At 47.6% G+C, this 18,757-nt stretch overlaps 1 protein-coding gene across 2 annotated transcripts in view; it reads right to left on the bottom strand.

The window, feature by feature from the left end:
- AMOT (angiomotin) overlaps positions 1-16,549 on the bottom strand; it is a 64,723-nt gene extending 48,174 nt beyond the window's left edge. The window contains exon 1 of one of the 2 annotated variants that reach the window (XM_054075489.1): positions 16,390-16,549. The gene's annotated coding sequence lies outside the window, so the exon portion shown is untranslated. Of the gene's footprint in view, positions 1-2,471; positions 3,049-16,389 lie in introns of those variants that run through there. The other variant, XM_054075488.1, reaches the window with a different exon arrangement.
- Positions 16,550-18,757: the final 2,208 nt, after the last annotated feature.

Here is an 18,757-nt window from a genome sequence, read left to right as displayed (position 1 = left end):
TGTATCCCCTGAGAAGACTTTTAGTGGAACTCCACAATAATACATTATGTCATGGTCCTACTTCCTCCAGCACAAAGAAGTTAAAAGTTTTCTGGTGTTCAGTGCTTTTTTCCTCCTAAGGGTGCTTTGCCAACATCTTTGGAGAAGGGACAAAAGATTTTGCACCAATCCCTTCTATATGAATCAAATATTTATGCTATACCCTCTTCAAGCACTTTCATGTAGTAACCTATGGAATGTGATCTCCTGACCTTAACACTCAAGCATGTCTAAATCAGCTGCCCTTTGAGCTGTATTACAGACTACAGAGAATTTTTATACCTCTGTATCATAGGCATATGAAAACCCTGCGGCCCGGCCCTGGCATTCTGTGCTACAAAGCATACGTTCGTCCAAAGTTGCTCAAGCATGCTTCAGGAAAGAGCAATACTTGGATTCTCCCATCTTTATGGCACAATCTGATGTTATGTGTCACCATACACAGGTGGGACGATGAGCCATGCTATCAGTATATCAACCAGCCATCACAATTTAAATGTGTCATGCCAAGCAATGTCAAAATTATGAGGTGCCAGCATCACCGCAATCCCATGTCCCACAATACGGCCTCTTCTGCAGTGCCCTACTCTGCACTGCCCAGCCTCTTGTCTGCCTCCAGCCTTCGCTCCAGGACAGGCAGTGCTGCCTGCAAAACACCTCCAGAACCAGAAAGGCTACAAGCTTGGGGGAAGACAAGGTGCCCCTTTCTCTCCTCTTGGAAATCCTACCCTTTCTTCAAAAGTAGAGCACAAACAAATCATTCTGTGTTATGTTTGTGGCTCCCAGGAATGTTTTAAGGACAGGGGTTATTTTGCAAATAAGTATACTTGAGAAAAAAAGAGGGAGACCAAGCACCCCAGATGAACATACAGCTTCAATCATGGGACAAATATTTCCAGGGTCAGCTCATGACCCTACTCCTAGGAGGAGCAGTCACTGAGTCAACCCTGGTGAAAGTCTGACCCAAAGATTTAACAGGGTCATGGTCTTGATGGCAGGGATCTGAAAAACAGACGTGACGTTGCCCATCACTTACGGAGGAGAAGCACAAGGGTATAGGACAAGCTTAAGAAGATGGTTCTTGTGTTCCCACCACGACCTGGCAGAAAGGCTATGTCCTCAGAAAAAGTCAAGGGTAGCAGAAAACAGTCAGACAGCAGCCAAAACCTACGCCACATCCTCTCCCCAGGAACGGATCCCGGTCTCTGGGGGTGTCCCACTGGCTGTTACTCCTCAGCAGACACTGAGGCGCCCTCAGTTCTCCAAGAGTCCATCAGCTAAGGGCACGCTGTCTTGCTGCCCCCTCCTCTAAGGAAGAAATGAGACACCTTTTCCACTTTTTCCTCTAAACAGAATTCCTTCCAGGAGAGAGGAAGGGCGGGGGGGGAGGGGGAAGAAAGAGCAACAGGGACCACAACAGACCAATATTTAGCATTTCCTGTATCATTTACAGGAAAAACCCACGCAGCAGGGAAGAGCGCGATGTCAAGGCTGGTTTCACCACATAAACAGCCAGATCCTCCTGCTGGGGGATGCTGTATGTTTCCACAGAGAACAATACAATCCTCCCTGCAAAGACCTGCCAGCCACACAAAATTCCACAGGTCCTTCCCTTGCACAAAGGACTGACTGGTAGCGATGCAATTTCGGCTGTGGGGAAGTGAGTATGTGGGCAAGGAGCTGGGGCAGGAGGAAAAGCAGAAATTCACAGCAGTATTACCACTTGTAAACCAGCACACATCAGCACTTGGCCCCTGGAGAAAGGAGTATGCTGCAAAATATGTTTCCCTGCACAGAGCCTGGGCCTCCATCCAGTTATTATGTGCACGTCCCTGCTGTGTTTTCAGCCTTACTTTTAGAAAAGAATCTCAAAACAAAGAAAACGCATCCTCATCCTCACTGTAGATTGCCAAGCATGTTGCTAGCCGCGTTCAATAATCTGCTAAGGCGTGTTAATTACGGGTTCAACACATTTACACCTTGTGACACAGTAGTAAAGCACTTCACGTAAAACAAATTCCAGTCTGAAACAAGAAATCTCCACCGACTGCGGAAGCCCTGTTTGCACACGTAAACGCACATACATGCAACTCCGCGAAGCATGACGAGCAAAGACAATCTTGACACGTGGATTATAAACACAATGACTGCGATTATTTTCTCCAAAGAAAAGAGCACCAGAAGAAAGGCGGCTGCTTTCAAACGCAGCCTGACACCAACCCGCTTCAGCAGCTTCCAGGGAATTTTACCTTATCCCATAAGCACACCACGACTAATTTTGGCGGTGAAATGGGTCGCCAGGTGTTTTTTCCAAGAGTTCTGCAAGATGAAGAGCAATCTTTACAGGAGAGAGAAGCGATGGGCAAAAAGCTGACAGAGAGAATCACTCCATCTCCCACGTTTAGGCTGCAAGAAGGAACAGAGTCTCTTACCTACAGATCCGCCGCAGACAAAAGGGGTTTCTTCTTTTCAGGACACTTGTAGCTCTCGTCGAGGCAGCCCACCGAGCTTCCCTGCTGCCAAACGGATTATTTTTTCCCCTCGGGTTTTTGCTGCTGCCGGTTGGTTTTTTACCTCGGAGAGTAAAGGGCAGAGCGGTGGGTTCAGCAGGGGCAAAGGCTGGAATCCGAGGCTCAACAGGCGAGCCGCAGCGCCCTCGCGAAAAGATGCTGTGTTTCACGGCGCTTTCACTTGCAAATCCTCCTTCATCCTCAGTGTCAATAAAACCAGAGGGAGGGGAGTCAACTTTTTTAACCGCAGAAACGAACCGGGCTCCGCAGACGGGGGAAACGCGACATCCGTAAAACGCGGCTCCGCTCTTTTATTACAAATAGACTTTCAGAGCGGCGGTGAAGGCAGGAGGGGGGAAAAATCCATCAGAGCCGGGGAGGAACGGGCAGACGGTGTCCGGGAGGCAGGAGGGAGGCGGGGAAGGGCAGGGCGGCTCGGTGTCAGCGGCCCCGGGCGGCATCGCGGCTCGGCGCCTCCTCCCGGCGCGGGGCTGCGGCTGCGGGCGGGGAGAGGAGCGGGGAGGGACGGAGGGAAGGGGAGAAGGAGGGAGGAGAGGAGGGGGAGGGACCGCCCCGCCCCGCTATTGTGTGCGGGAGCGCCGCAGCGGGGCCGCGAAGCCACCAGATGCTTCGGAGTGGAAGGACAGCCCGTCCAGTCCCATCCCTGCCGTGGGCAGCCACAGCTCCCGCTCCTTCCTCTGCTGAGGACTGCAGAGCTGAATGCGGGGCTCCTGTGGGGTCTCACCAGAGTGGAGCAGAATCCCCTCCCTCACCTGCTGCTCCCACTGCTTTGGGTGCAGCCTGGGACACGGTTGGTTTCTGGGCTCCAAGCGCACATTGGCGGCTCATGTTGAGCTTGCACCAGCACCCCAAGTCCTTCTCAGGGCTGCTCTCAATCCATTCTCTGCCCAGCCTGTATGTGTGTTTGGGATTGCCTCTACTCAGGTGCAGGACCTTTCCATCGGCCTTGTTGAACCTCAAGAGGCTGGTACAGCTCCACCTCTCCAGCCTGCCCGGGTCCCTCTGGATGGCACCCCTTCCCAGCAGCGTGTCGACTGCACCACACAGCTTGGGGTCACTGGCAAACCTGTTGCTGATGGCCATGCCAATGGACACTCACCAAGGACCCTGCTCACTCACCTCTTGCCTGCCAAATGTGGAAAGTAACAGAAAGCGTGGCAAGAATGGATCATGACCAACTGCATATAAGCAGGATATTAAAGGAGTTCCCTGTATACAATGTTCTGTTTAAAACTGAAATATACATCACGTAGCCTTCCAAGGCTCAGTCTATAGTAACAGTAAACATCCGCAGACCTCTACTACCCTGACACAGCTGGTGTGGAAAGAGGAGGTAGAGGAGACTTTGGTATTTTCCCCAAATGCAACCATGATTTCGCTGTATTTTATCATTTTACCGCATGATAAAAGATGGGAGCCACATTCAGAGGTGGTTCTTATCACCTGGAATCAGGCTGTAGAACTTCCTACTTAAAAGGCAATTGGCTTTAAACACATAACAACCTTTAAAGAAAAACATGAACGTGTCACCTTTGTGTGTGTCTCAACTATTCAAAGGCTGCCAGTGAAAGGAACCCAAAATGTCGACAAAAAGAAAGGCTTAAGCCAGCCTCCTGTTTTGGAGATCTAATAGCACTTGACCATGGCAATAATGCAGTCATCTCTGCCATGGAATTAGCCTCTGTATCAGACCGGCAAAGCTCTTTTTCTGACAAGGCTTAAGCAACTTGAACTTCTCCTAGCCCAATGCTTATAATTAGGACAAATCCACTGTGTGGCCCAGAATAACAAACTGGTCCTCCAACAGCGATGTATTTGTGTACAAACAAACAAACAATGGTACCTTGCCTTTCTTACAACCCACCTCCTCCTCTGGCTTTTGCATACAATGCAACTGAATCCTCCCCAGTGAGGTCATTCCTGTCCCTAAAAGCAGTGGGCCATCTCCGAGTGACAGCTTCTATTTGGCTCCTGTTCACTAACTTGTAATTTCAAGACAACGCAAACCAAAAATTGTGAGGCACTGATTTAAAACACTAAGGCCGGAGCATGCAAATAATCTCAGTTTGGTAAGGTTTAGTCGTAAGATGACACCAGCTTCCAAAAGCACTAAATGCGCAAAAACTGTCCATGGGTCAAATCCTTGGCCTGCTAGAGTTCACTAGGGCTCTTCATAACAGGATTCAGCTGTTTACCTTTTTATTGCTTTAAGCAAACAAACCCTTTCCCACATTCTTCTCAAGAGTCAGCAAAGAAGAAAATCAGAAGTCAAATTTCAGAAATCCCAAATGCAGTATATATATAAACATCTATTTTTTCCATCATAACTGAAATTCAGTCATTGGAACCTTTCAGGGGAACAAATGTAGAAACACATGTAAACAGTTCATTAACATCCTATAACCTTGCAGTTTGCAAACGCAAAAAAAAGAAGACAAGACAACGCAGACCAAGCTAATGAAGCACCCACTTGCTAGATGGTGTGGGGTGGAGTTATAAGGGAAATACAGAGCTAGGAACGATTCTTCAGTCACACATCCTGTCTCCCTCCCACATGCCAAAGGATAATAGTGGGGAGTAGAGAGAAGGTAGAGTCATCAGGAAAGTAAAAACATTCCTTAGCGAAGGCACTGAAGAACAGCTAGCCTTGCCCCAGGCACATTAACCTCAACTCAACTGCTGCTGTTTATTCCTCAGAGCACGCTCAGGTTTTACCCACACAATTGGAGACAGCAGCTTTATCAGAATGGGAAAATAACAAAGATGCGTGAAATCCACATTCTCTTCCTTAAAATATTCTCCCTTTGCATCCTCCCTTCACCCAGCTCCCTGCCCAGCCTGGTCCTCAGGAGCTCCAGCACACATCTGAACAGCTGCCAGGGGAGGAAGCGAGCAGTTTCCATACACACATCACGCCACAATGTGGGAATTCAGGAAACAACACAAGAAAGAGGTTTCTAACAACTGTTCCAGCATACTGGGGCCAATTTATGCAATGATACAAAGGTCAGAGTAGATGTGTTAAAAAGCACAAAGATAAATGCCACAATGGGAACTAGTTCAAAGTAGGAAAATAAATTTTGGGCTTATGAAATGTTTGGATGACCTGGAATTGCTCCACCTACAATTTTTTAAGAGGTTGTCCTCCACATTCTTTGAAATTCCTCCATCTTAAAGTTCCTCCCTCCGGGAATCACTGTAACTCTGCTGTCCTTTGTCCGCTGCAGCTGGAGCTCAGGAAGCTGCTGATACTATCCCTCATGTACAGAGAGAAATCACCGCTCTGCCCTGCATCCATTCAGTGCAGCTGAGAGGGGTGTAAATTAATTTCCATGAGTCTCTGATCTCGGGCCAGTTTAACAGAGCTTTTCTTCTTGCACATAAAACTAAACTGTTGGCAGTGCTCAGAAGTGCCGTTTAGCTCTCGGGACCAGACATTACATCCCCACCACCACCAAAGCTGGGGATTCTTGTCTAGTCTGTAAATGAAATAGCAGCCCTATAGTAAACACGGCAATGCATGCAATAGTGAAAAAGACTAAGAAGAGCAGATGAGCCCACGTTTACTACGTGAGAAGGAGCAAGGAACACACAATTCTGATAAGGGACATTACTTATCTATCTTGCCACAGAAGCCAAATAGTTTGACAGATACATATATATTGAAGAAAAGGCAGTAAGTCAACCAATACTTTAGGGGATACAGATCAAAACAAGATGAGAAGATTTCAAAACTCTGTAAGAATCATGAGAAATGTGAGGAAAAGGCAACAAGGTACAGGAGGGTTAAGTGATTTGTCCAAAGTCATGCTGGGAGTTCAGTCTAGACTTCGAGACTCTCCAAGAGGCCACAGGACCTGCCTTACTGCCACACCTGGATATACAGCCCAAATACTGCCCTGCAGCTTTTGCTGCCGTTGTGCCAACTGGGAAGAGAGCACGAGGGCTTTCAGCATGGTCAGGGCCTTTTTCAAGTTGTGTTCGGAGGATTTGATGCTATGTCCAGCCCCTGCTGTAACAAACTCTGAAAGGCTCCCTCAGGTCCTGCCACTGGGTACAGTTGGAGACCAGCTACAATTTCTGAAGAGAAACAAAATCAATCTGATGGACAGGAGACTGAGGCATGAATTGTATGTGAAACCAGTTATCATTCACCAACAGATGGTAACGACAGGTATTTACAGACCCACAACACCAGAAATTCCTACCATGAAACTTGACATGCTCAGAACCACTAGAAAAACTCTACTTTTCAAAACACAAGAGCAGGAATGCACTCTGTGTTCCTCTGTCCTTCATTAAGTAATTGCTGCGTCTTTCTACACAACTTTATTACTCCACCAATTCTATATAATAAAACTTTAGCAACCACGTAACTTCTAGGAGGGAAGTAACCCCTACAGAGACTTTTACAGAGCCAACTTCACCTCCCTCCTGTCTGTATTGTGATTTACACTGTAACATGGCTCCTGCCCATCTCAGGTTCTCTATGCTATTGCGTGTGAAGATTTTTTAGAGTCTGTCAGTCTGGATGGTACCTCTAATGTAGTGTCACTCAAGTTCAGCATGGTTCCTTGGGTGAAGAAAGGGCCTGCACAGAAAGGGGGAGAAAAGGAATGGCTTACCATGGTGAAACGCAATATAGAGGTCACCAGTGATCTGTCACCCACAAGCTGATTGATCGGGTACCACCTGTAAAGAGAATTCTTCTAACTGCTGAACCTTGGCCCCTTCTCACACAGAATTTGAGAGGAAAGCTGTGTAACCAGAAGAGCGATAAACAACTGCCAACTATAGAAAAACAAAGGGAATGTTTCAGCTTTGCTCTAAAAGCTTTCACACCTCAGTCCCCTAGATCTGAACATACTTTTGGCAAAATAAGAACTGCAGTGTTAGTCTGGACAAAGGGATTTCCTTACAAGACATTGTTCCTCCCAAAGAAGGATCTGTAAGCCTGTAATTGATGTCTATTGTATGTTAACAAACTCAATGTACAAAAGTTTACCATCTCCCTTGTTTCTCAGCACTCTTGCCTCTCATGCCTCTTTAAAAAGAGATGTCTCTTCAAAATCTGCTGAAATGAATTAAGAGATTCCCTCAACTTTCAGTGCATTTGGATCAGAGTGAACTGTAAGAGTAAGGCACCGAGGCCCTGCACTTCAGCACAGTCTAAGTTCACTCTCAATGCCTAAAGAATGTATGAAACCACAAGGGAGCAAAATGTGCAGCAGGTTCTACAGCAAAAAACAGATTTGATAATTCTGATATTTCAACGACCATAACAATTAAGAGGAAAATCACAGCTGATTCAAAATCAAAAATCCTGACTTCATCAAAGTCTCCAGGACTTATAGCAGTGCAACCGTACTGATAAATACCACGGGGATGGGTAAAAAGGGTGCTTCTTGATTTAAAGCTTTTACAGCCTTAGAACTGAGAAAGGAAAAACGCCCAAGCAAAAGTCATCTTTGGCTGGAAGCAACTGTCCATTGCCTAGGAAGGTTGGAAGTATGGTCTAAGTGAAACAATGAACGCCATATGGACGCTAGAGCTCTGCTAATTGTAGGAGAAATCTTCCCCACTACAGAGGAGCTGTACTGAACAGTAAACAGATTATTTGAACATGAAATTAAAGAAGATAAATAAAAGGAGAAATAATGGTATGTACAAAAAAGATCAAATGCATTGGAACAAAATATATGACATTCTGTTAAATAATTGCTTCCGAAAGCAGCTATCATCATTTTTCTGAGCATATAGTTGTGCCTCTAAAAAACAATCTTTCTCCTATAGTAAGCTACAAGAAGATTAATAATTAGAGACAGCAAGATATCAAGTTACAGATAAATGATTAACATTCCATTTTCAAAGAAATTAAAAACTAAAAATAGAATTGTGGAACAAAATCTGATTAGATTTTACAATCAATTACAGAAGCTTTTGCCACATCCTGGAAGAGCACCAGCACTCTCTGCTGGTGATCTATGTTCAACAGTTATCTAGAGAAAAAACGAGAAATGAAAATGCGTTATGTTTTTCACAAGGAATGCCATTTTTTGTCTTAAATAGATGATTAATTAGATCTCTATCAACCTAGCAAACAGCGACTCCAGGAGCTAGTTATGTTTGGGGAAACAATACTGTCATTACTAAGAACTGTATTTGCTATGGGCAACCAGCGTTCACTAGAATAAATTCCACTGTCAGAAATAACCATCTGATGTTGAATGCCTCTCTGCAGAAAGCACTTCTGCTGTGCTGCAGCACTAAGACAAGCTGGTGTGATAAATTCCCACAACGCCAAATCCCTTGGCTCCACTCTGACTTTCTATCAATTTTAGAGCTATGCCAAGAAGAACAGCTCTTCTTAAAAAAGCCCTAGTATAGCACCAACATCTTTCCCTCCCACAGTCAGAGTGGCAGTGCTACCATGTCCTAATCAAAGCAAACCTGCTCCCAGCCCTCTCTCTGTTACCCCCTTTGCCAGAAAGATGGCAAAGCTTTGACTCCCTCTTCCCAGCATGCACCCAAGCCTTGCCCACACCTCTAGTGGATTCCTTTACCGCATCGGAGCCAGGGATTGCACAGGAAAAACAGAACAGGAGCGAAAAAAAAACCGAAACCAAAGCCAAGTACCTAAGTGACAGCTGTCCCAGTTTCCAAACTAGGCACAGCTCAGGCATCAGGAAGAAGGGTTAAAGACTGGCAAATTGAATCCATGTGCAGCTCAGAAAGTGTGGGAAACAAAAGAGACAATGTGAGTTAAGGACAGAGCATTCATTAGCAAAGGGCTCAAGTTTCTTGGCTTTTGCTGGTCTGCTTTCCCAATAGCCATTTTTCAAGGTAGCTTTTTGTTCTTCAGTTTTGAACATAGTAGCGGAAAGACATTATACTTTTTCTTAGCTAACAAACTAAAGCTCAGTACATGTTGAACTGCTTTAAATAATTTGTCTTTTAATTCTCTGGTGGCAAGAGAGGAGAACAATGTCAGAGATGTTTTTTTTTCTGCTGGGCTACAGTGGGCTTTAGATCAGAGCTTTATATGACATCTCTGATCCAAAGACCTCTGATACCTTCGTAAATATTCATTTACAGTATGGTATTGAATACATTAAAAAATCCAAACACATGAGGCTCCATAATGCAGCCATATCCGTTTGAGCCGGAGAAAAGGCAATACTGGAGACTGGCTGCCAAGCTCTGTGCTTTCTCTGTGCTCTCCCTCCCTTTCAATGCCTGCAAGACACTCAGCAACTCCTTAACAAGGGCGGCTTCAAAGTGGTCAGGGTGCTGGCGAGACTCAGTTTACAGCAGCAACATTAGGTTAGAGAAAAGGGTCACAGTCATTCATGGGACAAGCCTTGAAATCTCCATTTTTTCCACTTGAGGAGTCAACCCTCGCATCAGGTGGAGCATGCAGCCACAGCTGAATTAACTGATGTGGGAGCAAGAGTGATACGGTGAGGGCCCAGTGCTCCCAAAGCCCTGTAGCAGGTCTGCATTCCTCCATCACACAGGAGACATCCCAAGTAGGACTGCAACCCCCTTGGTGCCTAGGACCAGTACTCTGAAAGCAGCTCCATGTCTGGTAGGACATAAATATCCCCTTAGGATCTGCTTCAGAAGGTCCCTAGATATAGGTGGAGTCATGAAAATCTGACCTCTGCTTCTTCAAAAAAATCTGAATTTTGGTAATCCTGGGACTCAGAACTGATTTGCTTTTCAATCAAGAAAAAGCAGCAATTAGGGTGGAGTTCTGGAAAAAGCAGATAAAATTGTGAGCCAGAAATTGAAACCCAAGGTCTATTTCACTGTTCCAGTCAGTAGATAACTGTATATTAAGTGTGCCAAGATACACAGCATCTTATTTTGACTATTTTACTTTATGAAAAAGGAAGAACAGTAGACAAATAGCTAAAAACCCTAAAAGGAACAAACACGGTATAAATAAGTCAGTTTTAACATAATCATAAATCGAAGTCAGAAATAATTGTCCTAACGCATTCTGCTCCTGACAAATCTCAGCTTCAGAACAGCTTCTCATCTGCAGAGTCCCAAGGAACTTTTTAAGCATTCGGGGGTCACCGATACTTGGTTGAGTGGGACAGAGTGACAGCCAAATGCCTAGCACAGCACTTTCAAACACTGCTCAAGGAACTGAGATTCCTGCCTAAGAGATCACAGCAAATTTCCCGTTGTCCACAAGGACAAAATGTTTCAAACCTGAAATTTTCTACTTTTCAAAGAAGTTAATATTTTGGACATGACAGGACGCAGGCAGAGCTCACTGAGCTACAAGGAATGAGAAGATGCTAAAAGTCTTGAGAACTCAAGTAACCATAGGAAATTAAGATGATTACTGTGCTAAAATATTCTTACCTGTACATGCCAGACTGCTCTTAAATGTTCTTTTCCCACATTCATACCCACACCTTTACCTTCATACCATACAAATTCTGTATTCAGCTCTGTCCCTTGATCATTAATGCAGACTCCTAAGCTTCAGACTTCAAAGAAACGCACGCGTAAGAGTCACAAGCACAGGACTGGAACAGTGTCAAAGCCTCCCTGTGCAGGAACCTCCATCTTCTGTTTGACTTCGCTCTACAAATATCTCCTTCTATCAAGAATAGGAAATTCAATGATTTATGTAGGGCTTCCCACAGATTAAGTTAATAAGGGAACCCAACAGTGCCTCATCTCCTCCCGCCTTCCAAACGCTGGTAAATAAAAGGAAATGGAAATGTCTCCTGCGTAAGGGAAAGACGTGAGCACTCTACCAAAGGCTTCACTATGCACTTCTCCAGGAACTCTCTTCTCTCCTTAACTGCCATATGACAATGTTCTTAGGGAGACTTGGTTCAGTTGCAAAGCCTCACCCACACCACACCAACCATGAAACAGTGGTGGTGTAGTTTTCATCCTGCATTTTTTTCTATATTTTTCCTTCTTTTGTCCCTCCCTCTTTTTTCCTTCTGTTCTCACCCTCCCTCTTTCTGCTGCTTAAAATGTTTGCATTCCCCATTTCCTTATTTCTGTCATTTGTAGTACATTTCCAATACCACCAGCACTACTTGGAGCTCCGGTCATACTTTACTAGTCAAACCTTCCAAGATACGAGACTGAATTACAGTTTAAATTAAGAAATTATGGCACGGATAGATCAAGATGTTAGTCCCTGCAAGACCCTAAGGGACTTAGGGACTCATCTTAACGTAACTTGCAATCAACATCTCTTTGATTACATTTTGAAAGTGACACTGGCCAAGATTAAGCCTCATCACAAGACAGTCATAAAGGCAGCCCGGCCTTTTTCAGCTTTATTTGTATGCTGTGTATAGCCAACCTTCAAGGGAATTACCCAACAGCAAACTAATGCAGGTGCAGTTCCTTTAGTGAGAAGAAAGCTGCTATACCTCATCAGATTCAGGCATTTTCATTGACAAGATGGTCTACACTCGCTCTGAGCTAAGTTAGACATGACAAGGGTAAAATGTTAGGAGCTGGTGTAGATACACATGCTTCAGAGTGCCTCCATCAGCCTTATGATCCCTCACAAAACACTGGGCTACAGCGACAGTACTGACGGAGCAATGATTTACTTACCGAGAAGGTAAACTATAAAGGCAAACTCAGAAATTTCTCCGCCTAATGAGAACGTTGCAATTAGGTCATTGCTGAACACTGTGTAACCACTAATCGGAGCAAAAACATTCCCTCAGAATAAGTAACGTGACACCAGGTATTTGGAATGAGAACAAGGACTTCATCCTTGCTGCTGAATTCTGCAGACAAACAGCGGTTCTGAGATAGTCGACCTCCAGTGGGGACACGCAGGTGTCAGGACACACAGACTCGGTTTAACTAGATCTAGAGCTTAAGCACCCAAACGTGAAAGTTCACGTCCGACTTGGATGAAATCTGACAAGGAGTTCAGAGCAAATTTCAGGGTCAAAATTCTATTTAGGTCATGTATGAACTGGATCCAGGCCATAACCTTTTTTGTATCTCTGGACTCCAGTCTGGGCAGTGCTTCTAATTTCTAATAACTATTTCAGCTAAAAAAACCTAACCTAGTTCTCTGCTTAACCTTGCGCAGTTCAGGCTGTACATTTTGGTAAGTGTATGGACATGAGGCCTTTATTCAGATAAGAGATTTCAACAGGAGAACACTCTCCCAACTCCTTCTGGTCGCTGAAACTCTCCAACTTCCTCCCTCCCTTCGGTCCCACGCAGTTACATGGAAGTACCTGCTGTTGGGGCAAACAGGTCAGGAGAGGGAAGATTTGCAGGTTAATGGGATACTGTTCTGATCAGGGAGATTAGGTTACAAGGCTGCCCCTTCGAAGATTGGCTTTTTGGTTTACAACTGGGGATTTCTTTTAATTAGATTGTACTCTTAATTATTTATGACCTATATTAATTATCTGCAAAAGCTGCCCCAAACCTAAACCTTAATAAGGATAACTGGAATAATCATATTTTTACCTCTTTTGTAAAGCACCTTGAGCCTTACTGATGAGAAGCGCTAGGACAGGATTAGAAGCTTAATGAAAAATTATCATTAAAAAGCGGAATAAAAATGAAAAGTGAACTAAAATGGAATTTGCTATTATATACTGCCTTAGGGCTGAACTGACGATCATTTATGAGGTGACACTGAACATTTTAACCTGAAAATTGAATGAAGATCTTCTTTATGCATCTCACGATGGGAGACTCCAAGCAAGGATGATGAGGGCCCGAGTCTGGTCTGGATATCGTGAGAAGCCAGAACAGTCCGCCAGGAGCCTGCACTATGGAAGTGCTGGGCTGTCCTACTATAAGCTGGTGATTCAGGTAGTTCTTGGCTATTTACAGCAACAAGTGAAAGCCATGGGTGTTGAAGATCACTCGAGTCCCTGTGTCCACCACAGCTCCTCCACACTAAAGATCTGACCTTCCAACCCTCATCTTCCTCAAAAAGTACCCTGGAATTGAGAGAGATGGGATCTGCACTGCTGCTTCGAACACATGGTAAATCTTGTGGTGAGTATTTCTCTGTTAACTAAAGGTGGAATCTTCCAACCAGAGGGCAGCCCACAGAGTGGCAGCAGCAATGATAAACCTGGAGCCTTGAGGGATGCTGGGATTCCCACTCTCTCCAAGCAAGGATGCAAATCCAAAGCTTTTAGGTTTTGGGGATTATCACCCACAGGCTGGCATTTTGTTCTCTCAGAAATCAGCGCAGGAGGATTTGGGGTCACTTTTGCTTAATTCTGAGTTTGGGCAGAGGCGGATCAGCTCCCGTGGGTGTTCGGGGCTGGGAGGGATGGGACTCCAGAAGGAAGTGAAGGGCAGAGCATCTATCGAGGGACAGAGGCCCTGGACCTGCTCTGCAGGGCTGTAGGTAGCAAACACCCCCTTGCACTGCCTGGACCTGGGAAGGGATGGGACAGCTCTGCTGCCTGCTTCACAACAACTCCTCACCACACACACCAAACAGTCATGGAATCATAGAATAGTTTGGTTGGAAAAAACCTTTAAGATCATTGAGTCCTGCAGAAGCCCTCTCCCTGGAGGTGTTCAAGGCCAGGCTGGATGGGGCTTGGAGCAACTGGATCCAGTGGGAGGTGTCCCTGTCCATGGCAGGAGGGTTGGAATTGGATGGGCCTTCAGATCCCTTCCAACCTAAGCCATTCTATGGTTCTATGAGTCCAACTGCACCTGTCCACTACTAAATCCTGTGCCTGAGCCTCCACCATATCTGAGTCCCCACACTCTCTCCTTGCCACTTGCCCGTGATGAGCAGTCCCTGAGAGCACCAAGGCTGCCTTGGTGACCCCAAGATCTGGGGAGTGGTCCTGGGGGGCTGTAGGCTGAGCCACAGAGCTGCCCCACACCCTGGGAAGGTGATGGTCCCTGCAGCAGGGAGATACAGGAGCCCATTCCTGGGCTCTGAGGGGAGACAAATGTGGAAAGTAACAGGAAGCATGGCAAGAATGGATCATGACCAACTGCATATAAGCAGGATATTAAAGGAGTTCCCTGTATATGATGTTCTGCTTAAAACTAAAATACACATCACATAGCCTTCCAAGGCTCAGTCTATAGTAACAGTAAACATCCGCAGACCTCTACTACCCTGACACAGCTGGTGTGGAAAGAGGAGGTGGAAAAGACTTCAGTATTTTCCCCAAATGGAACCATGATTTTGCTGTGTTTTATCATAGAATCGCTAGGTTGGAAAAGACCTTCGAGGTCATCAAGTCCAACCATAGCTGTCCATATCCCTAAGCACTTCACCTACCCATCTTTTAAATACCTCCAGGGATGGTGACTCAACTGTATCCCTGGGTAGCCGTTCCATTAACTCTTTCGGTGAAGAAATTCTTCCTAATGTCCAATCTGAACGTCCCTTGGTGCAACTTAAGACCATTTCCTCTCACCCTATCACATATCGCTTGGGAGAAGAGAACAGCACCCACCTCACTACAATCTCCTTTCAGGTGCTTGTAGACAGTGATAAGGTCTCCCCTCAGCCTTCTTATCTCCAAGCTAAACAACCACAGTTCTCTAGCACCTTCATCAGCTTTGTTACCCTTCTCTTGACACGTTCCAGGACCTCAATGTCTTTCTTGTACTGAGAGGCTCAAAACTGAACCCATGATTTGAGGTGCAGCCTCACCAATGCTAAGCACAAGGGTACAATCTCTTCCCTGCTCCTGCTGGCCACATATACTATCATTTTGCCACATGATAAAAGATGGGAGCCACATTCAGAGGTGGTTCTTATCGCCTGCAATTATGCTGTAGAACTTAAAAAGCAGTTTGGGTTTTGCCTTGTGAGGGAGGGTGGAGGTGATGAGGGGGCAGCGTCGGGTGTGGGTTGGGGATCCTCCAGGTTGGAGATGGGAGGCAGGTCAGGGTCACCCAGGCTGGAAGTGGGTCAGGGTCGGTGTCCCCCCCCGGCTGGAGAGGAATGCAGGTCAGGGTCCCCCCAGGCTGGAGACTGGGGGTGGGGGTCTCTCCAGGCCGGAGATGGGGACTGAGGGTCAGGGTCCCCCAGATGGAGGTGGGGGGTGGGTCAGGGTCCCCCAAAGCTGGACACAAGGTTGTGAGTCAGGGTCTCCCCAGCCGGAGGTGGTGGGTGGGTTGGGGTCCCCCAGATGGAGGCAGGGGGTACAGGTTGAGGTCACTCCAGGATGGAGATGGGGAGTGTGGCTCAGGGTCCCCCAAATGACGGTGGAAGGATGGTCCAAGTCTCCCAGATGGAGGTGATGGGTGGGTCAGGGTCCCCCAGGCTGGGGCAGGGTGTCAGTAGGGTTCTCCCAAATGGAGGTGGAGGGAGGGTCAGGGTCCACCAGATGGAGGCAAGGGGTACAGATTGGGGTCCCCCCAGGCTAGAGATGGGGGGTATGGGTTAGGGTCCCCCAAATGAGGGTGGAAGGAGGGTCAGGGGCAACCCAGGCTGGGGCAGGGGTTGCGGGTCAGAGTTCCCCCAGGCTGGAGGTGGAGGGAGGGTCAGGGTCCCCCCAGAGCGAGGCGGGGGGTACAGGGCAGAGTCCCCAGGCTGGAGGTGGTGGGTGGGTTAGGGCAGAGTCCCCAGGCTGGAGGTGGTGGGTGGGTTAGGGTCCCCAAGCTGGGTGTGGAAGGAGGGTTGGAATCCTCCAGATGGAGTTGGTGGGTGGGTTGGGGTTCCCCAGGCTTTAGGCGGGGGTGGGTCCGTCCCCAGCGTTTGGGGGGGTGGGTCTGTCCCCAGGGTTTAGGGGGGGTGTGGGTCTGTCCCCAGGGTTTAGGCGGGGGTCGTTCCCCGCGGTCCCCCCCTCTCCCCGCTCACCCATGTCGCTGCGCTCCCCTCGGCGGGGACAAAGCCGGCATGGCCAGGGCAGCGCCGGGCAGCGCCTTCCCCCACCGCACGATTAACTTTCAGCAGGCGGCGGCGACTACGGCCCCCGGCATCCCCCGGCGGGCAGCGCCGGCCGGGAGCTGTAGTCCTGCCGCCGGGAGGAGCCGCGGAGCCGCCGGGAGGAGCCGCGGAGCCGCCGGGCCCCGCCCCGGGCCTGGCAGCGGCCCCGCCCGCCGCATCGCGGCCGGAGGCCCCTCAGCCGCCGCGGATAGCGCGGGGCGGGGCGGGCGAGCAGCGTACCCCCACAGCACAACGTTTCTTCCTAAGATCTCATCTAAACTTCCCTTCTTTTAGTTTTAAACCACCACCCTTTGTCCCGTTGCGACAGGTCTGCTAAAATGTTTTTCCCCATCTCTCTTATCAGCCCACCGTAGGCACTGGAGGGCTGCAATAACGTCTCCGCGGAGTCTTCTCCAGCCTGAACAGTCCCAAATCCCTCAGCCTGTCCTCGGATGGGAGGTTCTCCAGCCCTCGGATCATCTCCATGGCCGCCTCAGGGCTCCCTCCAACAGCTCCATGTCCGTCCTGTGCTGAGGACTCCGGAGCTGGACACAGGGCTCCAGGTGGGGTCTCACCACAGCAGAGCCGAGGGGCACAATCCCTGCCCTCGCCCTGGTGGTCCCACTGCCTTGGATGCAGCCCGGGACATGGTTCACTTTCTAGGCAGCAAGTGCACATTGCCAGCTCATGTCCAGCTTCTCATCCATGGAGGCAGCTGCTCTGCAGCGGGCCTGGGACACACAGACACCTGGGGGATAAAAGCCAAAAAGTCCTTTGTAAAACAGCGTGGGGCTGTGAGGCACACCAAGCCAGCAGGCACCAAGGGGAACACAAGGAAGCATATAATGCTTTGGGTTGGAGGGGACCTTAATGCCCGCCCCCCTGCCATGGGCAGGGACACCTCCCACTGGCTCAGGCTGCCCAAGGCCCATCCAACCTGGCCTTGAACACCTCCAGGGATGGGGCAGCCACAGCTTCTCTGGGCAACCTGGGCCAGGGCCTCACCACTCTCATGGTGAAGAAATTCCTCCTTATGTCCAGTCAAAATCTGCCCCTCTCCAGTTTATACCCATTCCCCTCATCCTATCACCACAAGCCTTTGGAAACAGTCCCTCTCCAGCTTTCTTGTAGCCCCTTCAGGTACTGGAAGGTCATGATAAGGTCTTCTCAGAGCCTTCTCTTCTCCAGGATGAACAACCTCAACTCTCTCAGGCTGTCTTCGTATGGGAGGTGCTCCAGTCCTCTGATGATCTTTGTAGCTTCCTCTGGACCCGTTCCAACAGCTCCATTTCCTTCTTATGTTGAGGACTCCAGAACTGCACACGATACTGCAGATGAGGTCTCACAAGAGAGAGGTCTCACTGCATGTGGCTGCCGAGTCACCAGCGACTGCCATTGCAACCGAATAACTTTGGATTGCACATTCTATGTGGGAACGCTTCCTGTGCCTACTGCAGTTAACAGCAGACTGTAGACGATGCGGGGAGACTCCATCTTGAGAGCTCACATATTTTGGCCTAAGAGGAGCTTGTTTCTTTGATGATAACAAATTTAAAGTCTTTCATGTTTAAATTTTGTATAACATCAGCCATGAGTATTTAAGCTTTTCACTTTTTATTCCATCTGGCTGTTACAGAATCACAGAACATTAAGGTTGGAAAAGACTTCTAAGTTCATCCAGTCCAACCATCAGCCCAACACCAAAAAGTGCCACAGGTACACGTTTTTTTAACCCCTCCAGGGATGGAGACTCCACCACTGCCTGGACAGCCTCTGTCAGTGCTTCACCACTCTTTGGGTAAAGAAATCGTTTTTTAATATCCAATCTAAACATCCCCTGGTGCAGCTTGAGGCCATTTCCTTTCGTCCTGTCACCTGTAACTTGGGAGAAGAGACCAGCACTCACTTTGCTACTACTGCCTTTCAGGAGATGGAGAGAGCAGTGAGGTCTCCCTTCAGCTTCCTCTTCTCCAGGCTAAACAAGCCCCATTCCTTCAGCCCACATATGTTCTGAATCTATTACCTTCATCATACTGTGAGTTTTCTGTGACAGCTTTGTCTTCTAATGTCTCTTCCATAATGTTTCTAACTAGCAACGGTCCCTGCCACCAAAACGCTCTCAACGAAAGCAATAAAAATGTAAAAGCAGAACTGCCAAAGATTCATGGCTGGAAAAGTTGTCAGAACTCATGCCAATATAATCTAGGCAGACCGCATGACTCCAAAGGATGTAAAATTTAGTGAGAGAAGGAACCTCGAGATGCCTTTAAATTATTTTGTCACTGCAATAGCCAGGTGT

This window comes from Cuculus canorus, chromosome 10 (assembly GCF_017976375.1).
Source record: "Cuculus canorus isolate bCucCan1 chromosome 10, bCucCan1.pri, whole genome shotgun sequence".
NCBI classification, from domain to species: Eukaryota; Metazoa; Chordata; class Aves; order Cuculiformes; family Cuculidae; genus Cuculus; species Cuculus canorus.
Note: the sequence above shows the minus strand (reverse complement) of the source record. Positions and strands in the feature narration are given on the sequence as shown.